Below are 18,399 nucleotides of genomic sequence, written 5' to 3'. Positions count from 1 at the left end.
TACCCTCTTTTCTGCTCGATTTCCATACTGAACCATCCATGAATTTGAAATATAACCAAGTTTAATAGATATTCTAGAAACTACTTGTAGATCAATAAAACATTTAGTAGCTCCCGTATCTATTCAAATAGAAACTGTTTGTCCAAAAAGCTTACCCGTGATCTGGATAGTTGCGGCTTGGAAATCAGCTTGACGATTGTCGACAGCAGCGTGAATCTGATGTTGAGGGGCTCCTTGCTGATATGATCCTTTCTGTGGTGGGGTACATTGTGGACAATTGGAGGCGTAATGACTCCCTCCACAATTATAACACCCATCCCTAGGACCAGGATGGCAACCTGACCTTCCTCTGTCCATGTTTTGTCAAGCATTGGTGTTATAGTTTGCTTTCTTATTTCCATACTAATTTGCTCTTCCTTTTTCCTGGGTGTTGGGTCCCCTCTTAAGATTTCTTATCTGCCGATTGTTGCTATTGTGATTCCTTTGGAAATTTCTATTCCCAAAATTCGATCGGTTGTTCTCATTCTTTCGGAGGTTCCCCAACTGCTGTAACTTCTACTCTTGCTTAGTCGCCTTTTCAAATACCTCCACCATGGTTAATGGATTATGGATGTCCACCTCCACTCCTATATGGGCTCTTAGTCCCAAAATGAACTTCCGAATGCGGAACCTTTCATCCATTTGGTATTGCAGAACATACTTAAGGAGATTAGTAAATTTCTCCCAGTATTGTGTTACCGACATACTACCTTGAGTAAGGTTTTGAAATTCTGTCATCTTCTTGTCGAAGAATAATTGTGGAAGCCATCTTTTCCTGAAGGATTGTAAAAACAAATCCCAAGTGATCTCTCTTGGTTGTAGTTTCCTTTCTAACTTTTCATTGTCCCACCAAGTAGCAGCTTCACCAGACAACTGATAAGCAGCCCAAACTGCCTTGGTTTCATTTGACATGTTGCGGAGACCAAAATATTTCTCCATTTCAATTACCCAAGCCTCTGCACCATCGCCAATTGTTTTTCCATCAAACTGTGGTGGGGCTATCCTTTTTAAATCCTTTTCCAGCTCTTCTTCTATTCTGGCTTGGTTGTCGGGTTGCTCCTCAACCCTTGGGGCTTCCTGTCGGACTTCTCCGACCCTTCGAACCTCTTGTTCAAGATCATTCATCCTTGCACTTTGCTAATTGAGCAGATCCAGAATTTGATCAAACCTTTCATTCCCATTACTTGACCCAGCCTTTGTGGTTCTTGAGGCCATTTCTAGATATTAATTCTGCAATAGGGAGATATTGATAATTCTTAGCGATAAGAGACATATTTGCTATGTTACGTCTTTCGTAACTTTTATAATATTCCCTAACTTATAGCCTTATAAAGCAACTAGAGAGTTTAATACTCTTATTGAATAATTAAGAAAAACAAGATAAATTTAAAACATAACAATATCAAATAATTTCATTCTACTTCTTTCCCATTTACTATATAAGTTAGGTTCCGAGTATATATATAGACATCATTAAGGAATACGCAATTTTAACTCAAAATACTATAGGAGACATCTTTATTGATAATAGAAGAGGATACATCTTTATTTTATAGTAGAAGAGAATACATCTTTATTTTATAGTAGAAGGGAAGACATTTTATTGAAATGTTGTAACACGTTACATCACTCATTGAGAGGAGCCAGGGGAGTGGATTCTTCCAACTCATTCGGACTTAATGGGGTATATCCTTCCAATTCAGTCTCACTTAGAGGGGTATAGCCCTCAGATTCCTCAGAACTGATCACTATTGGCCTGATAGGTGAATATTCCAACTCAGGCTCTTTCTCTTTTTCAGGGATATTCTTCTCAGTATGACATTCTGTAGGGTCCTTTCCTATTACAATACTCTTTTCCGGAACTGGTGATGCTTCAAAAGGAGCATCATCCAAAACTGGCTTAACAGGTGATTAAGGATCCTTTTTAACCCTCAGGTAATGGGCATATCCTGCTACTAACTTTCGGGCTGTCTGCTTGGTATGAACCATTTCTATAAAACATAAAGCTATTAATTTCTAGATTTATCTTAGCGAAGTGACTCATATAGGTTCTAGTGTTATAAAACCTAGGCTCTGATACCAAAATGTAAAGACGTCAATCTAGGATCTAACCCTAAACTATGCTTTATTCATAAATAAACTTAAAATTTCAATCTCTAAGCATATTTTATACAGGATATAAGCAAACATCGAATATATCATAATAATTCACATGAATAATACAATATCCAATATAAAGAAGTTCTTATTTTCTACTAAGGCTTCCAAATTGCCTTAAGAATATACAAGAAGATACATCCGTCGATCTTTAGTCTGAGTCACTTCCTTCTATCTTTTGAACGCAGACGAGAACAAGAATCAGGCACTTTTTCTGTCCAACCTTGAAGCTTACGCTTCCCCAGAATTCTTGGTCAATCAAGAATACCCGACCCTGCACGAATTGGTTTAATGAAAGAATTCGAAAGCAAGAGGGAATCTGGTGCATGCCTAGATGATATATCCATTTTCATTTTTCCTACTTCATTCTAAGAAACAAGCATTCGCTATCATACTAGGATGTGGTAGAGAGTATAAATAAGGAATTTCCATCTTTTTCTACGGATAATTCAAACAATAACTCGGCTGAGTATATGCCATGCACAGCAAAATAATAGTTGGAAAAAGCAACTATTCTCCCTAAAGCATCCACATTCGCCACCCGTCCCGAAAGGTAAATTTTTCCAACTCAAGCTTAACCCTAGCTTGATTCCCTCAAACATAAATTCTTTTGAGAATACAATCTTTCTTTTAAAATAAAAATAGAGATATCATTTTTGTTGCTTACTAATCATTACTTGTCTAATATATCTTTCGAAGACAATCTTTCATAAAAATGATAAACCTTTATAAGCAATAATCTTAAAATCAATCTTTCGTCTAAAATAAAGTACATACAATAGAAGGTGTTAAACATGTTTGAAATTAATCTCATATGTAAACAAAAGTACGCAAACACATTCTAAAATAGAATTAAAACTAATTATTTTTGTGCAAAATAAGATATTAACAACCTCTTTTCTCTAAATTCTTTTCTTTTAGTGCACAATGGTTTATAAAGCATTTCAAATACGATAATAATAATTGATATCCATTTGGACGTACGTATCTATTATCTAAACTTCCATTTGAACACATTTTATACCAAATTTAACAAATAAAATAAAACATATACAAAAGATTCTAACCTCTTGGAAACTTAGAGTGGATTGTAAGCTTTAGACCTTGTCGTTCTTCGTCAAATGATTCCACGCCTTTGATCGCAAGTCTCTCTTTCTCTCCAACTATTCTTATCTCTATCCAACTATCTCTCTATCGCTCAATCTCCACGTTAATATCCAACTATTCTTCCTCTACATCCAACTATCCTTCCTCTCTATCAAACTATTCTTACCCTCTCTATCAAACTATTTTTCTTCTATCTCAAACTATTCTTCCTCTCTATCAAACTATTCTTTCTCTCCCTTCAAGAATTATCGCTCTTCTAATCTTGTGTGAGAAAGAATGAAAATATGAGTGTGTGCATACGTCTATTTATTCTAATTTGTGGCTATGTTTGCTGCTATCCTCTGGGTCTTATTTACTGTTCCACTATGTGGTTGTAACTATCCTCTCGACGTAGTCTTATGGATTAAATATCATCCTTGTTAAGTGGCAAGTTCGAGTCTTTTTGTTTAAAACCTCCAACTGTTTCAGTTAGAGCTTGATTGCTGCATCAGTCAATCATGGAATATGTCGACTTCTTATCCATCGAAGAGACATGTTGCATGCCAAGTCACCCCAAGGGGTCGTGGGATTGTTAAAGTTTCCATCATGCTCTGGTCTGCGTAATTGTTTTGACTGCGACCACCGTGGATGGAGGGAGTGTTTTGCACGTTGTTTATGTTTGGATAGTGGTAGTGGTAGTATCTCCTTAAGCTACGCCTACCTTAAACTTCTTTGCCTCCACGTTTTGACCTGTGTTTAAAGCTTTAACAACAACTACCGAGGGTGGAAGAAGACTGTTAGCAAACCTATCATAGCGGATACCGTGGGTGGAGGAGTTTGTTTATACACTGACCAAGCGGCTCTTCCCTTTTGCTTTAAACGGTCGACCTCCTTTTTCAACCCGCCACCTTTTATTAATATGTTTAATATATATTACAATATGGTATGTTTTATTAACATGTTTAATAAAGGGATATATTATATTATATGTGTAATATGGTTTATTTTATAATTTATTTATAAATGACTCTTTTTTAATATTAAACTTTAAACTTTGTTTTTTTAATAAATCCTTTCTTTGATATATATATATATATATCGAATTTTCATTACTTAGTTTAATTTCATAAATACATATACAATATTTATAAATACATTATTTCGAATGGTCATGATCATAAATCAAGAAGATAATCACTTAAGCATATTTAAATATTCAATATATAAATGAATATATATATTATGGATTTTTATAAAATAGATTAATTCCTCAAACCTATTTACATATTTGATAATTACACTCTTATCTATAAATATGTGATCGAATTATCATTAGAATTCATATACACATAATGCGTATATATTTTTGATCTCAAATGATTACGTATATGTATAAACATAAGTTTTGACGAAATCAAAATTGACTATAATTGGATATTGATATATGTATATGATTGAATAAATTTCTCATATATATATATTAGACTATTATTCAATTTACAAAATTTAAACTCGTAAGTACTCTTTCATACATTTACATACCTGAACAAGAAGGACATAAAAACCTAGGGTCGATATTCGTTTTTGAATCGTCTACACATTTTATCTCTTTTAACTATAAAACATAATATTTCACAATTACTCAGACAACTTATATTTATTTCAAACACTACTCACATCATGCAATTAATGCACATATATAAACATTTAAATCAATCTACCTCTTATTCCAAATTCATCATTTCAGTTTGAACAAACACTCCATAAGATCATTTAAATCATCCACATTTTAAGATGCAAATTATAAATCCTAATGTGGTGTGTGAAAGATTCCCTTTTCTATTGAAGTCGTTCAGTTAAAAGCAATTCTAGCTGATTCGTGTTCTCGCCTTCGACCTCCTTTACCTCATCCTGCATTACTTGCACTCAAAATTTTATCAGCATTGACAAACCCAAAAGAATATTGAATTTCATATCATTTGCAGGAGTAAAAAGCATATTATATTTCCTTATACTAGATTATGAATGATCTAATCTATTTTTAATTTCAAAATCACATTACATCTTTAAATTGCACAATATTAAATAAAACGATTTGTGACAACAACCTACTAAGAAATAGGCTCACCTATTAATAAGACACTATTATAATATATTTAAACTCATAGATACATTAAAATACTTGAATGTGCATCCTCGAAAGGATGGGTGCCATGACTAATCTAGGACACCCTCATATGGAAATTTTAAATACAATGTTATTATTGTAACATTCTAATATTTGTAATAATATAAAATTTGGGTCCATTGTGATGTGATGTAATTGTAACGGGATACTTTCAAAAGTGGGTAACCAAGGTTTAAATTCCATTTCATGTTAAGACAACCTACTAATAAATAGGCTCACCTTTTAATAAGACACTATTATAATATAGCTAACTCATAGATACATTAAAATGCTTGAATGCCCATCCTCGAAAGGATGGGTGCCATGACTAATCTAGGACTTACCCTCATATGGAAATTTTAAATACAATGTTATCATTGTAACATTCTAAAATTTATAATAATATAAAATATGAGCCCATTCTGATGTGATCTAATTGTAATGGGATGCTTTCAAAAATGGGTGACCAAGGTTTAAATTTCGTTCCATGTTAAGACAACCTACTAGAAATAGGCTCACCTATTAATAAGACACTATTATAATATAGTTAAACTCATAGATACATTAAAATGCTTGCATGCCCATCCTCGAAAGGATGGGTGCCATGACTAATCTAGGAGTTACCCTTGTATGAAAATTTTAAATACAATGTTATCATTATAACATTCTAATATTTGTAATAATATAAATTTGGGCCCATTGTGATGTGATGTAATTGTAATGGGATGCTTTCAAAAGTGGGTGACCAAGGTTTAAATTGCATTCCATGTTAAGAAAACCTACTAAGAAATAGGCTCACCTATTAATAAGACATTATTATAATATAGTTAAACTCGTAGATACATTAAAATTCTTGAATGCCCATCCTCGAAAGGATGTGTGCCATGACTAATCTAGGACTTATATATATATATATATATATATATATATATATATATATATATATATATATATATATATATATATATATATATATATATATATATATATATATATATATATATATATATATAATCATCAGATTGAGTGCTTATCCTTGGAAGGATGGGTGCCACGACTAATCTAAGGCTTGATGATGCCCTTGGTTACCCCCATATATATAATCATTAGCTTTAATGCCAATCCTTGGAAGGATGGGTGTCATGACTAATCTAGGGCTCAATGATGTCCTTGGTTACCCCCGTATATATATATATATATATATATATATATATATATATATATATATATATATATATATATATATAATCATTAGTTTGATGCCGTCCTTTGAAGGAATGGGCGTCATGATTAATCTAGGGCTTGGTGATCAAGTTTTATTTATTAATCAAGGACTTGATGTGGGTCATAAATGGATAGCCACATGTCATTTGAAATATACAAAGATCTATTAAAATAATGATTGAAAAACCCTAAGGCAAAAGAACCATTTTTCACATCTATATAATATTTCACAATATTGTCTTCCTTTCCAAATAACTTTATTACTTAAAAAATAAAATTAAGTGCTATAAAAAATTACTTAGTTTGATTCAATGTTGAACACTAATAAATTTAAATGTGAAAACATTACCACAATAGTTTAAAAAATTATATCTATTTTGATTTCAAAACTTATATCTTGAAAACCAAAATCATGATTTACCATAAAACATGTGACTTATCTTTTTTATGTTCTTCAACAATCAACCGTTACAAATATTTCATTCTAATCAAAATCTCAGAATTATATTTAAGAATGTCACACCAGAAAACTGATGAAAGCTTAAATAATTATTTAATATAGTATAAAAAAAATATTAATCTTTTTCCTAGAAACACTTTGATCTTCTATGAATTTGACATTTAAATTGAATACATTTACATGTAAACATTAATTTGTTTTTAATATAAGGGTAATACATTATAGAAGACTCAAATATTAATAACTGTCTACCTTTCTTTGGATTTCAGCAAACTTCAAAGAGCATTCTTCAGTTTTGCAGTTGGAACTAATTTCTTTAGCATCTTGACAACAGAAAACAATTGAAATCTGATAACAGGCTGTTGATGCCCTACAAAAACCAACAGAGTTAAACTACCATCTGGACAAGTCCAGCAGTAAAGAGTGAAAGCTGAAATGACACTGTTGTTATTCTGGTTATTGCTCACCAAAATCCATTTTTCTACTCTATTTCTCGAACTGAGAGCTAAATTTCATCTGGAAGGAAGAAACCATCAGAAGAAATGAACCTCTAATAAAAAGTAAAACCTAAAATCGCACTAAATCACATAATTTCCTGTGACAAATCACAACTCAATCTAAAAATTTTACTCCATACATTAAAAAACAAGATATAATTTATGATAAGAAAAATATTCATGTCACAGCACAACTCAATCTGGAAATTAAAAAGTTGCATTCATGATACAGAAGTTTACATGATAATAGAACGTTTAAATGATGATAGAACGTTTAATTGTCATTCTAAAGTCTTAACTCCCAAAGCGCACATAACTAGGCACAGATATGATCGAATCCTACGCGAAAACATACTTAATGACTTTAGCAGTTTCAAATCTGCGATGCATCGACTCAATCTAAAAATGAAAAAGTTGCATTCATGTTCCAGAAAAGCATCCGTGATACAACTTCATTAATGTTAACAGAACATTTAACTCTCATTCTATAAGTCATAGCTCCCAAAGAGCACTTAAATAGGCACAAATATAATCGAATCCTACACAAAAACATACCAACGGCCTTACAGTTATATTGGAAGAGTTTCAGATCTGTCATATATCAACATTCCACCACTCGAAACTTTTTAAATATGCGTGTACTAGCATTACCTCAACTTATAAAACACACTAACCAAGAAAATTAGCTTTCCATATGATCTGATTTATGAAAACCAGATTACAATACCTGGTGTGATACCTGCGGTATTGTAGATTTCAACACAAAAATTGACAACAAGAAGATTGCAAACCAAAAACTGTCTCCATTCTATTCAAAATTAAAGTTTATACAAGTCGAATGTATCCCAAGGGTCACACAAATCCCTTGGAATTGAAACGAAGAGTCACCATAATGTTTATTACAATTAAACTACTAAAACTATCAAAATTATCAAAAAACTAAATATAAAATTTTAGTCCACTTTGAGAAGGCATAACTTTCTCATCCTAGCTCCGAATTACAAACCGTTTGATGCGTTGGAAAGGTATTCAAATAATCTAGAACCAAATTTTGGAAACATCGAAGATCCGCGAACAACATTTGTCCAAAAATGCACCGAAGACCCTCAAAATTGCAATTTACTAAAACATAGAAAATTTTGAAAAAAATTAGATTTCAATATTTTCCCAATTTAATCCTGATCATTCCTCCCCCCTTAAGAGGCAATGGGCCCCATTGCACTAATCTGCTGCAACAAATGAGGAAATTGTTCTTCAATTTGTTCCTTAGTAAGCCACTTGCCTTGATGAGAATGCTGACCAGCTCGAACCACCCAATACAAAGGGATTTTCTGATTTCTCAAAGTCTTTAAAATGGCTTCAGTAACATGGTCACACTGGACTGGAGCAGTAGTAGAGGGGTTTAACTCTGCAGCTTGAATGTATTCAGTAGCTTGGGAGATATCCAATAAAGGAGGAAAATAGGGTCTCAACAACTCCACATTGAAAACTGGATGCAGTCCCAAAAAGGATGGCAAATTAAGTTCAAAAGCATTCTCACCAACTTGTTTCACAATAGTGTATGGTCCATAACGAAGAGGTCGAAGCTTCCTATTTGGTCCATGCAGACGCTCTTTCTGAAAATGTAACCATACCTTGTCACCAACCTGAAACTGATGGGGAGTTCTATGTTTATCATGTCTTTCCTTATATTTCTGATTACTCTGCTCCAATATCTCATAAACTTGTTGTTGTAGATGTCTAATGTTATCAATGAATTTTTCTGCTTTATCTACCTCCTTGTCACCATTCAATGGACTGCTAGACTGTAGAGATGGTATTGCTACATCCATAGGTGCCAATGGCTGGTACCCAAGAGAAACCTCAAATGGACTGTGCCCTGTAGTACTATGGAGTGCACGGTTGTAGCTGTGTTGCACATAGGGTAAGCTTTCATCCCACGTGCGAGGATGTTTTGAATGATACATCCGTAAAATATGAATAATCATTCGATTCACCACTTCTGTCTGCCCATCTGTTTGAGGATGGAATGTTGTGGACTTTGTCAGTTTCGTGTCCATTTTAGCCCATAGTGCAGACCAAAATTTGCTGATGAACCTGCTATCCCTATCAGAAATAATGGTTTTTGGCAAACCAAAATGAACCCACACATGTTCAAAAAATAGCTTGGCAGTATCTTCTGCAGAAATCATCTTTTTACATGCCACCATGATAGCCATTTTAGAAAACCTATCTACCACAACATATACACAATCATGCCCCCGCCTGGTAGTTGGAAGCCCAGACATAAAATCCATTGAAATAGATTGCCATGGCTTATCAGGAATAGGTAATGGTAAGTATAGACCCAACTTACGGTTTGTTGGTTTTGCAATCGCACAGGCTGCACAAGCTTGTATATGTGAAATGACATCTTGCTTCATTTTTGGCCAATAGAAATACTTTTGAAGGATAGCAGTAGTCTTACCAATACCAAAATGTCCTGCAACACGACTGTAGTGAGCTTCCCATATCATTTTCTTCCGTTCTTCGGTGGGTACACATATGTGACCATTATGGCAAAGAAACCCATCCTGCAAGTGAAAATCAGAGACAGATTTTCCTTCTACCAAATTACTATAGATGTTAGCAAAATCAGGGTCAGTACTATATAGTTGTTCCCAAGTGGATGATTGATGACCGCATGAATCCAACACTATTGTCAAACCTGCAATTGGAGGCCTACTCAAACAATCTGCCACCTTGTTACTGCTTCCTTTTTTATGACGAATGTTGAGGTGAAATTGTTGTAAATAGACTGACCACCGTTGATGTCTATCATTCTGTAGCTTTCCTTGTGTTTGCAAGAATTGGAGTGGTTTATGGTCTGTATGTATAACAGTTTCTTTTCCCAGTATATAGTGTTTCCACTGTTTGCAAGCCTGAACAATGGCATACAACTCCTTATCATAGGTGGGATACTTACGTACTGTATCAGAAAAAGTTTCACTGTGATAGGCAACAGGATGCCCATTTTGTGTGAGTACCGCACCAAGAGCATAATCTGATGCATCAGTTTCTATCTCAAATGCTTGGTGTAGATCTGGAAGGACCAATACTGGTGCTGAACATAGTCTTTTCTTTAACTCCTCAAATGCTTGTTGTTGTGCCTCTGTCCATTGAAATTTTGCTTGTGCTCCACCCCTGAGTGATTGATTAAGAGGCCATGATATGTGTGAGAAACCAAACACAAATCTACGATAGAAGTTGGCTAAGCCCAAGAAGCTGCGAAGCTCTGTGAAATTTTTAGGAGATGGCCAATCTTGAATTATTTGAATCTTTGCTGGATCAACATGAACACCCTCAACGTCAATGATATACCCTAAGTATTGAATACTCTGCATACCAAAAGAACACTTCTCAATGTTGGCATAAAGTTTGTGTTTTTGCAGAGTGGAAAGAACTTGTTCAACATGCTGCAAATGCTCAGACCAAGTTCTGTTAAAGATGAGTATGTCATCCAAATAAACAACTACAAAGGAATCAATGAATGGTCTAAGCACATCATTCATCAATCTCATAAATGTGGCTGGGGCATTTGTTAGGCCAAAAGGCATGACCAACCATTCAAACAAACCTTCCTTAGATTTAAATGCAGTCTTCCACACATCTGCTGGATCAATTGGTACTTGGTGGTATCTAGACTTCAAGTCAACTTTTGTAAAGAATTTAGCCCCCCTAAGTTGGTCCAACAAATCATCAATTCGAGGGATTGGATATCTATTTTTAACAGAGATTTTGTTTAATGCTCTATAATCAATACAAAGCCTCCATGTCCCATCTTTCTTTTTAGCAAGGACAATTGGACTTCCACAAGGTGAAGCACTTGGACGAATGTGTCCTTTCTGAATCAACTCCTGAATTTGTCTCTTAATCTCATTATTTTCCAAAACTGACCTCCTATATATTGGCTCATGTGGTAGCGGTGTGCCTGGAATTAAATCAATAGAGTGCTTGACTTGACAGTGTGTTGGTACTCCCACTGGTGGTGTAAACACATTGTGATATTCTTTCAAAATTTTATCTATTTGATTTTGTTGATTCTCTGTTACCTTAGCATGTGTATTAAGAACAACTGACTTTGTTTGTTCAGGGCGAATCATGAGTACAATAAAAGCTCCAGTTTGAGCAATCAAGCGTTTACATTGTTTAGCACTAATTAAAGATGCAGTTTTTGTTGGACATACCTCTGGTATTCGGTACCTCTTCTCACCAAGCTTGATTGTAACACTACGTGGCCTTGACTCATACACCCCATGCCTCTGATACATGTATGGCTGCCCCAGCAAGACATCGCATACATCCAATGGTGCTACATCACATATCACTTCATCCTTGAAAGGCTTGATTGAATATGGCAAACGACATTGTTGATTGATTTGAATATCTTGTCCCTCATTCACCTATCCCATAGAGTATGGTTGTGGGTGTCTTGTCACTTTCAAATTTAATCTTTTGACTGTCTCCCTAGAGATCGAATTCTTTTGACTCCCACTGTCAACAATAAAATGTAGAGGCTTTCCATCAACCCACATCTGTGAATGAAAAAGTCTCTCTTCATCTTCACGGGGAAATACTTTAGCAGTTCCAACTACGGCATATGGGTTTGCTTCTATGATGGAATCATTCTCCTCTTTCTTAGAATTATCTATTGGTGGCGATTCAGGTTCAGCTTCCTCCCCTCGTATTTCTGTCATCAAATTTTTAATACTTCGACAATCCTTTGTATTATGGGTTGGGGACCTATGCAGCTCACACCACATGCCTGTGTCTGTCTTTTTAGTAGACCACCATGTGTTCTTGGGTGAATTTGAATGAGGTTCCTTGGTCACCTGTTTCCCTGCAAATTTATTGCCACCTTCAGCCCTTGGCTTGTTGTTTGCAAAGTAGTCCCTCTTCCATCTTTGCTTGGATTTTTCTTCAATTTTTGTAGCATATTTATAGGCAGTTGTCAATGTCTCAATATTTAAAAAATCCATCTCTGTTTGAATATACCTGTGAAGTCCACTCCGATATTTTAAAATTCTATGCTTCTCTGAATCATTAATACCGAGTTTTGCTGAAAGTGAATGGAATGTATTGGTGTAATCTTGCACAGACTGATCCCTCCTTTGGCGAAGAAGCTGCCATTCTATGTATTTTTGTTCATATATATCCTCCGGGAGGTAAGCTTCTTTTATATATTCCACAAATTCTCCCCATGTGGGCTTCTTATCAAGAGATAGTATAAAATCATCTTCAGCAACTGATTCTTGTTCTTTGTTTGCTACTTTGGTTTCCCATGCTAATTTCACATGGGTTTCAGCTTTGAGGAGAGCAAATGTTATCTTTTCAGCATCTGAGAAATTATTTATAGAAAAGTACCTATCCAACTTTGATAACCAGTTATCAACAGCTTCAGCATCGACCTTTCCTTCAAAATTTGGGATGTCGAAATTGACCTGCACTTTGAAAGGGGTATTTCCACGAAATGGTGTTTCAGATTCAGAGGGTTTTTGCTTCTGTAGGAGGTTTGAAAATTGACTCATCATCTCCTCTCGTTGCTTATTTAAAGCTTCCTCGACCAACTTCTTAACATCATTGTCTGACATCTTCGATTGTGTGCGTCTCAAAGGTGGGTATTTTGACAAATCTTATGTATCCAATCCTAATCTTTGGTAGGAAGACCTTGTGTAAATTGGCATAAAGGAGAGTTCCCGCTCTGATACCACTGATCTGATTTATGAATACCAGATTACAATACCTGGTGTGATACCTGCGGTATTGTAGATTTCAAGACAAAAATTGACAACAAGAAGATTGCAAACCAAAAACTGTCTCCATTCTATTCAAAATTAGAGTTTATACAAGTCGAATGTATCCCAAGGGTCACACAAATCCCTTGGAATTGAAACGAAGAGTCACCATAATGTTTATTACAATTAAACTACTAAAACTATCAAAATTATCAAAAAACTAAATATAAAATTTTAGTCCACTTTGAGAAGGCATAACTTTCTCATCCTAGCTCCGAATTACAAACCGTTTGATGCGTTGGAAAGGTATTCAAATAATCTAGAACCAAATTTTAGAAACATCAACGATTCGCGAACAACATTTGTCCAAAAATGGACCGAAGACCCTCAAAATTGCAATTTACTAAAACATAGAAAATTTTGAAAAAAATTAGATTTCAATATTTTACCAATTTAATCCTGATCATTCCTCCCCCCTTAAGAGGCAATGGGCCCCATTGCACTAATCTGCTGCAACAAATGAGGAAATTGTTCTTCAATTTGTTCCTTAGTAAGCCACTTGCCTTGATGAGAATGCTGACCAGCTCGAACCACCCAATACAAAGGGATTTTCTGATTTCTCAAAGTCTTTAAAATGGCTTCAGTAACATGGTCACACTGGACTGGAGCAGTAGTAGAGGGGTTTAACTCTGCAGCTTGAATGTATTCAGTAGCTTGGGAGATATCCAATAAAGGAGGAAAATAGGGTCTCAACAACTCCACATTGAAAACTGGATGCAGTCCCAAAAAGGATGGCAAATTAAGTTCAAAAGCATTCTCACCAGCTTGTTTCACAATAGTGTATGGTCCATAACGAAGAGGTCGAAGCTTCCTATTTGGTCCATGCAGACGCTCTTTCTGAAAATGTAACCATACCTTGTCACCAACCTGAAACTGATGGGGAGTTCTATGTTTATCATGTCTTTCCTTATATTTCTGATTACTCTGCTCCAATATCTCATAAACTTGTTGTTGTAGGTGTCTAATGTTATCAATGAATTTTTCTGCTTTATCTACCTCCTTGTCACCATTCAATGGACTGCTAGACTGTAGAGATGGTATTGCTACATCCATAGGTGCCAATGGCTGGTACCCAAGAGAAACCTCAAATGGACTGTTCCCTGTAGTACTATGGAGTGCACGGTTGTAGCTGTGTTGCACATAGGGTAAGCTTTCATCCCACGTGCGAGGATGTTTTGAATGATACATCCGTAAAATATGAATAATCATTCGATTCACCACTTCTGTCTGCCCATCTGTTTGAGGATGGAATGCTGTGGACTTTGTCAGTTTCGTGTCCATTTTAGCCCATAGTGCAGACCAAAATTTGCTGATGAACCTGCTATCCCTATCAGAAATAATGGTTTTTGGCAAACCAAAATGAACCCACACATGTTCAAAAAATAGCTTGGCAGTATCTTCTGCAGAAATCATCTTTTTACATGCCACCATGATAGCCATTTTAGAAAACCTATCTACCACAACATATACACAATCATGCCCCCGCCTGGTAGTTGGAAGCCCAGACATAAAATCCATTGAAATAGATTGCCATGGCTTATCAGGAATAGGTAATGGTAAGTATAGACCCAACTTACGGTTTGTTGGTTTTGCAATCGCACAGGCTGCACAAGCTTGTATATGTGAAATGACATCTTGCTTCATTTTTGGCCAATAGAAATACTTTTGAAGGATAGCAGTAGTCTTACCAATACCAAAATGTCCTGCAACACGACTGTAGTGAGCTTCCCATATCATTTTCTTCCGTTCTTCGGTGGGTACACATATGTGACCATTATGGCAAAGAAACCCATCCTGCAAGTGAAAATCAGAGATAGATTTTCCTTCTACCAAATTACTATAGATGTTAGCAAAATCAGGGTCAGTACTATATAGGTTTTCCCAAGTGGGTGATTGATGACCGCATGAATCCAACACTATTGTCAAACCTGCAATTGGAGGCCTACTCAAACAATCTGCCACCTTGTTACTGCTTCCTTTTTTATGACGAATGTTGAGGTGAAATTGTTGTAAATAGACTGACCACCGTTGATGTCTATCATTCTGTAGCTTTCCTTGTGTTTGCAAGAATTGGAGTGGTTTATGGTCTGTATGTATAACAGTTTCTTTTCCCAGTATATAGTGTTTCCATTGTTTGCAAGCCTGAACAATGGCATACAACTCCTTATCATAGGTGGGATACTTACGTACTGTATCAGAAAAAGTTTCACTGTGATAGGCAACAGGATGCCCATTTTGTGTGAGTACCGCACCAAGAGCATAATCTGATGCATCTGTTTCTATCTCAAATGCTTGGTGTAGATCTGGAAGGACCAATACTGGTGCTGAACATAGTCTTTTCTTTAACTCCTCAAATACTTGTTGTTGTGCCTTTGTCCATTGAAATTTTGTTTGTGCTCCACCCCTGAGTGATTGATTAAGAGGCCATGATATGTGTGAGAAACCAAACACAAATCTACGATAGAAGTTGGCTAAGCCCAAGAAGCTGCGAAGCTCTGTGAAATTTTTAGGAGATGGCCAATCTTGAATTATTTGAATCTTTGCTGGATCAACATGAACACCCTCAACGTCAATGATATACCCTAAGTATTGAATACTCTGCATACCAAAAGAACACTTCTCAATGTTGGCATAAAGTTTGTGTTTTTGCAGAGTGGAAAGAACTTGTTCAACATGCTGCAAATGCTCAGACCAAGTTCTGCTAAAGATGAGTATGTCATCCAAATAAACAACTACAAAGGAATCAATGAATGGTCTAAGCACATCATTCATCAATCTCATAAATGTGGCTGGGGCATTTGTTAGGCCAAAAGGCATGACCAACCATTCAAACAAACCTTCCTTAGATTTAAATGCAGTCTTCCACACATCTGCTGGATCAATTGGTACTTGGTGGTATCCAGACTTCAAGTCAACTTTTGTAAAGAATTTAGCCCCCCTAAGTTGGTCCAACAAATCATCAATTCGAGGGATTGGATATCTATTTTTAACAGAGATTTTGTTTAATGCTCTATAATCAATACAAAGCCTCCATGTCCCATCTTTCTTTTTAGCAAGGACAATTGGACTTCCACAAGGTGAAGCACTTGGACGAATGTGTCCTTTCTGAATCAACTCCTGAATTTGTCTCTTAATCTCATTATTTTCCAAAACTGACCTCCTATATATTGGCTCATGTGGTAGCGGTGTGCCTGGAATTAAATCAATAGAGTGCTTGACTTGACAGTGTGTTGGTACTCCCACTGGTGGTGTAAACACATTGTGATATTCTTTCAAAATTTTATCTATTTGATTTTGTTGATTCTCTGTTACCTTAGCATGTGTATTAAGAACAACTGACTTTGTTTGTTCAGGGCGAATCATGAGTACAATAAAAGCTCCAGTTTGAGCAATCAAGCGTTTACATTGTTTAGCACTAATTAAAGATGCAGTTTTTGTTGGACATACCTCTGGTATTCGGTACCTCTTCTCACCAAGCTTGATTGTAACACTGCGTGGCCTTGACTCATACACCCCATGCCTCTGATACATGTATGGCTGCCCCAGCAAGACATCGCATACATCCAATGGTGCTACATCACATATCACTTCATCCTTGAAAGGCTTGATTGAATATGGCAAACGACATTGTTGATTGATTTGAATATCTTGTCCCTCATTCACCCATCCCATAGAGTATGGTTGTGGGTGTCTTGTCACTTTCAAATTTAATCTTTTGACTGTCTCCCTAGAGATCAAATTCTTTTGACTCCCACTGTCAACAATAAAATGTAGAGGCTTTCCATCAACCCACATCTGTGAATGAAAAAGTCTCTCTTCATCTTCACGGGGAAATACTTTAGCAGTTCCAACTACGGCATATGGGTTTGCTTCTATGATGGAATCATTCTCCTCTTTCTTAGAATTATCTATTGGTGGCGATTCAGGTTCAGCTTCCTCCCCTCGTATTTCTGTCATCAAATTTTTAATACTTCGACAATCCTTTGTATTATGGGTTGGGGACCTATGCAGCTCACACCACATGCCTGTGTCTGTCTTTTTAGTAGACCACCATGTGTTCTTGGGTGAATTTGAATGAGGTTCCTTGGTCACCTGTTTCCCTGCAAATTTATTGCCACCTTCAGCCCTTGGCTTGTTGTTTGCAAAGTAGTCCCTCTTCCATCTTTGCTTGGATTTTTCTTCAATTTTTGTAGCATATTTATAGGCAGTTGTCAATGTCTCAATATTTAAAAAATCCATCTCTGTTTGAATATACCTGTGAAGTCCACTCCGATATTTTAAAATTCTATGCTTCTCTGAATCATTAATACCGAGTTTTGCTGAAAGTGAATGGAATGTATTGGTGTAATCTTGCACAGACTGATCCCTCCTTTGGCGAAGAAGCTGCCATTCTATGTATTTTTGTTCATATATATCCTCCGGGAGGTAAGCTTCTTTTATATATTCCACAAATTCTCCCCATGTGGGCTTCTTATCAGGAGATAGTATAAAATCATCTTCAGCAACTGATTCTTGTTCTTTGTTTGCTACTTTGGTTTCCCATGCTAATTTCACATGGGTTTCAGCTTTGAGGAGAGCAAATGTTATCTTTTCAGCATCTGAGAAATTATTTACAGAAAAGTACCTATCCAACTTTGATAACCAGTTATCAACAGCTTCAGCATCGACCTTTCCTTCAAAATTTGGGATGTCGAAATTGACCTGCACTTTGAAAGGGGTATTTCCACGAAATGGTGTTTCAGATTCAGAGGGTTTTTGCTTCAGTAGGAGGTTTGAAAATTGACTCATCATCTCCTCTCGTTGCTTATTTAAAGCTTCCTCGACCAACTTCTTAACATCATTGTCTGACATCTTCGATTGTGTGCGTCTCAAAGGTGGGTATTTTGACAAATCTTGTGTATCCAATCCTAATCTTTGGTAGGAAGACCTTGTGTA

This window comes from Cryptomeria japonica, chromosome 11, assembly GCF_030272615.1.
Source record: "Cryptomeria japonica chromosome 11, Sugi_1.0, whole genome shotgun sequence".
NCBI lineage: Eukaryota > Viridiplantae > Streptophyta > Pinopsida > Cupressales > Cupressaceae > Cryptomeria > Cryptomeria japonica.
The sequence above is the reverse complement of the archived record's forward strand: the minus strand, read 5'-3'. Positions refer to the sequence as shown.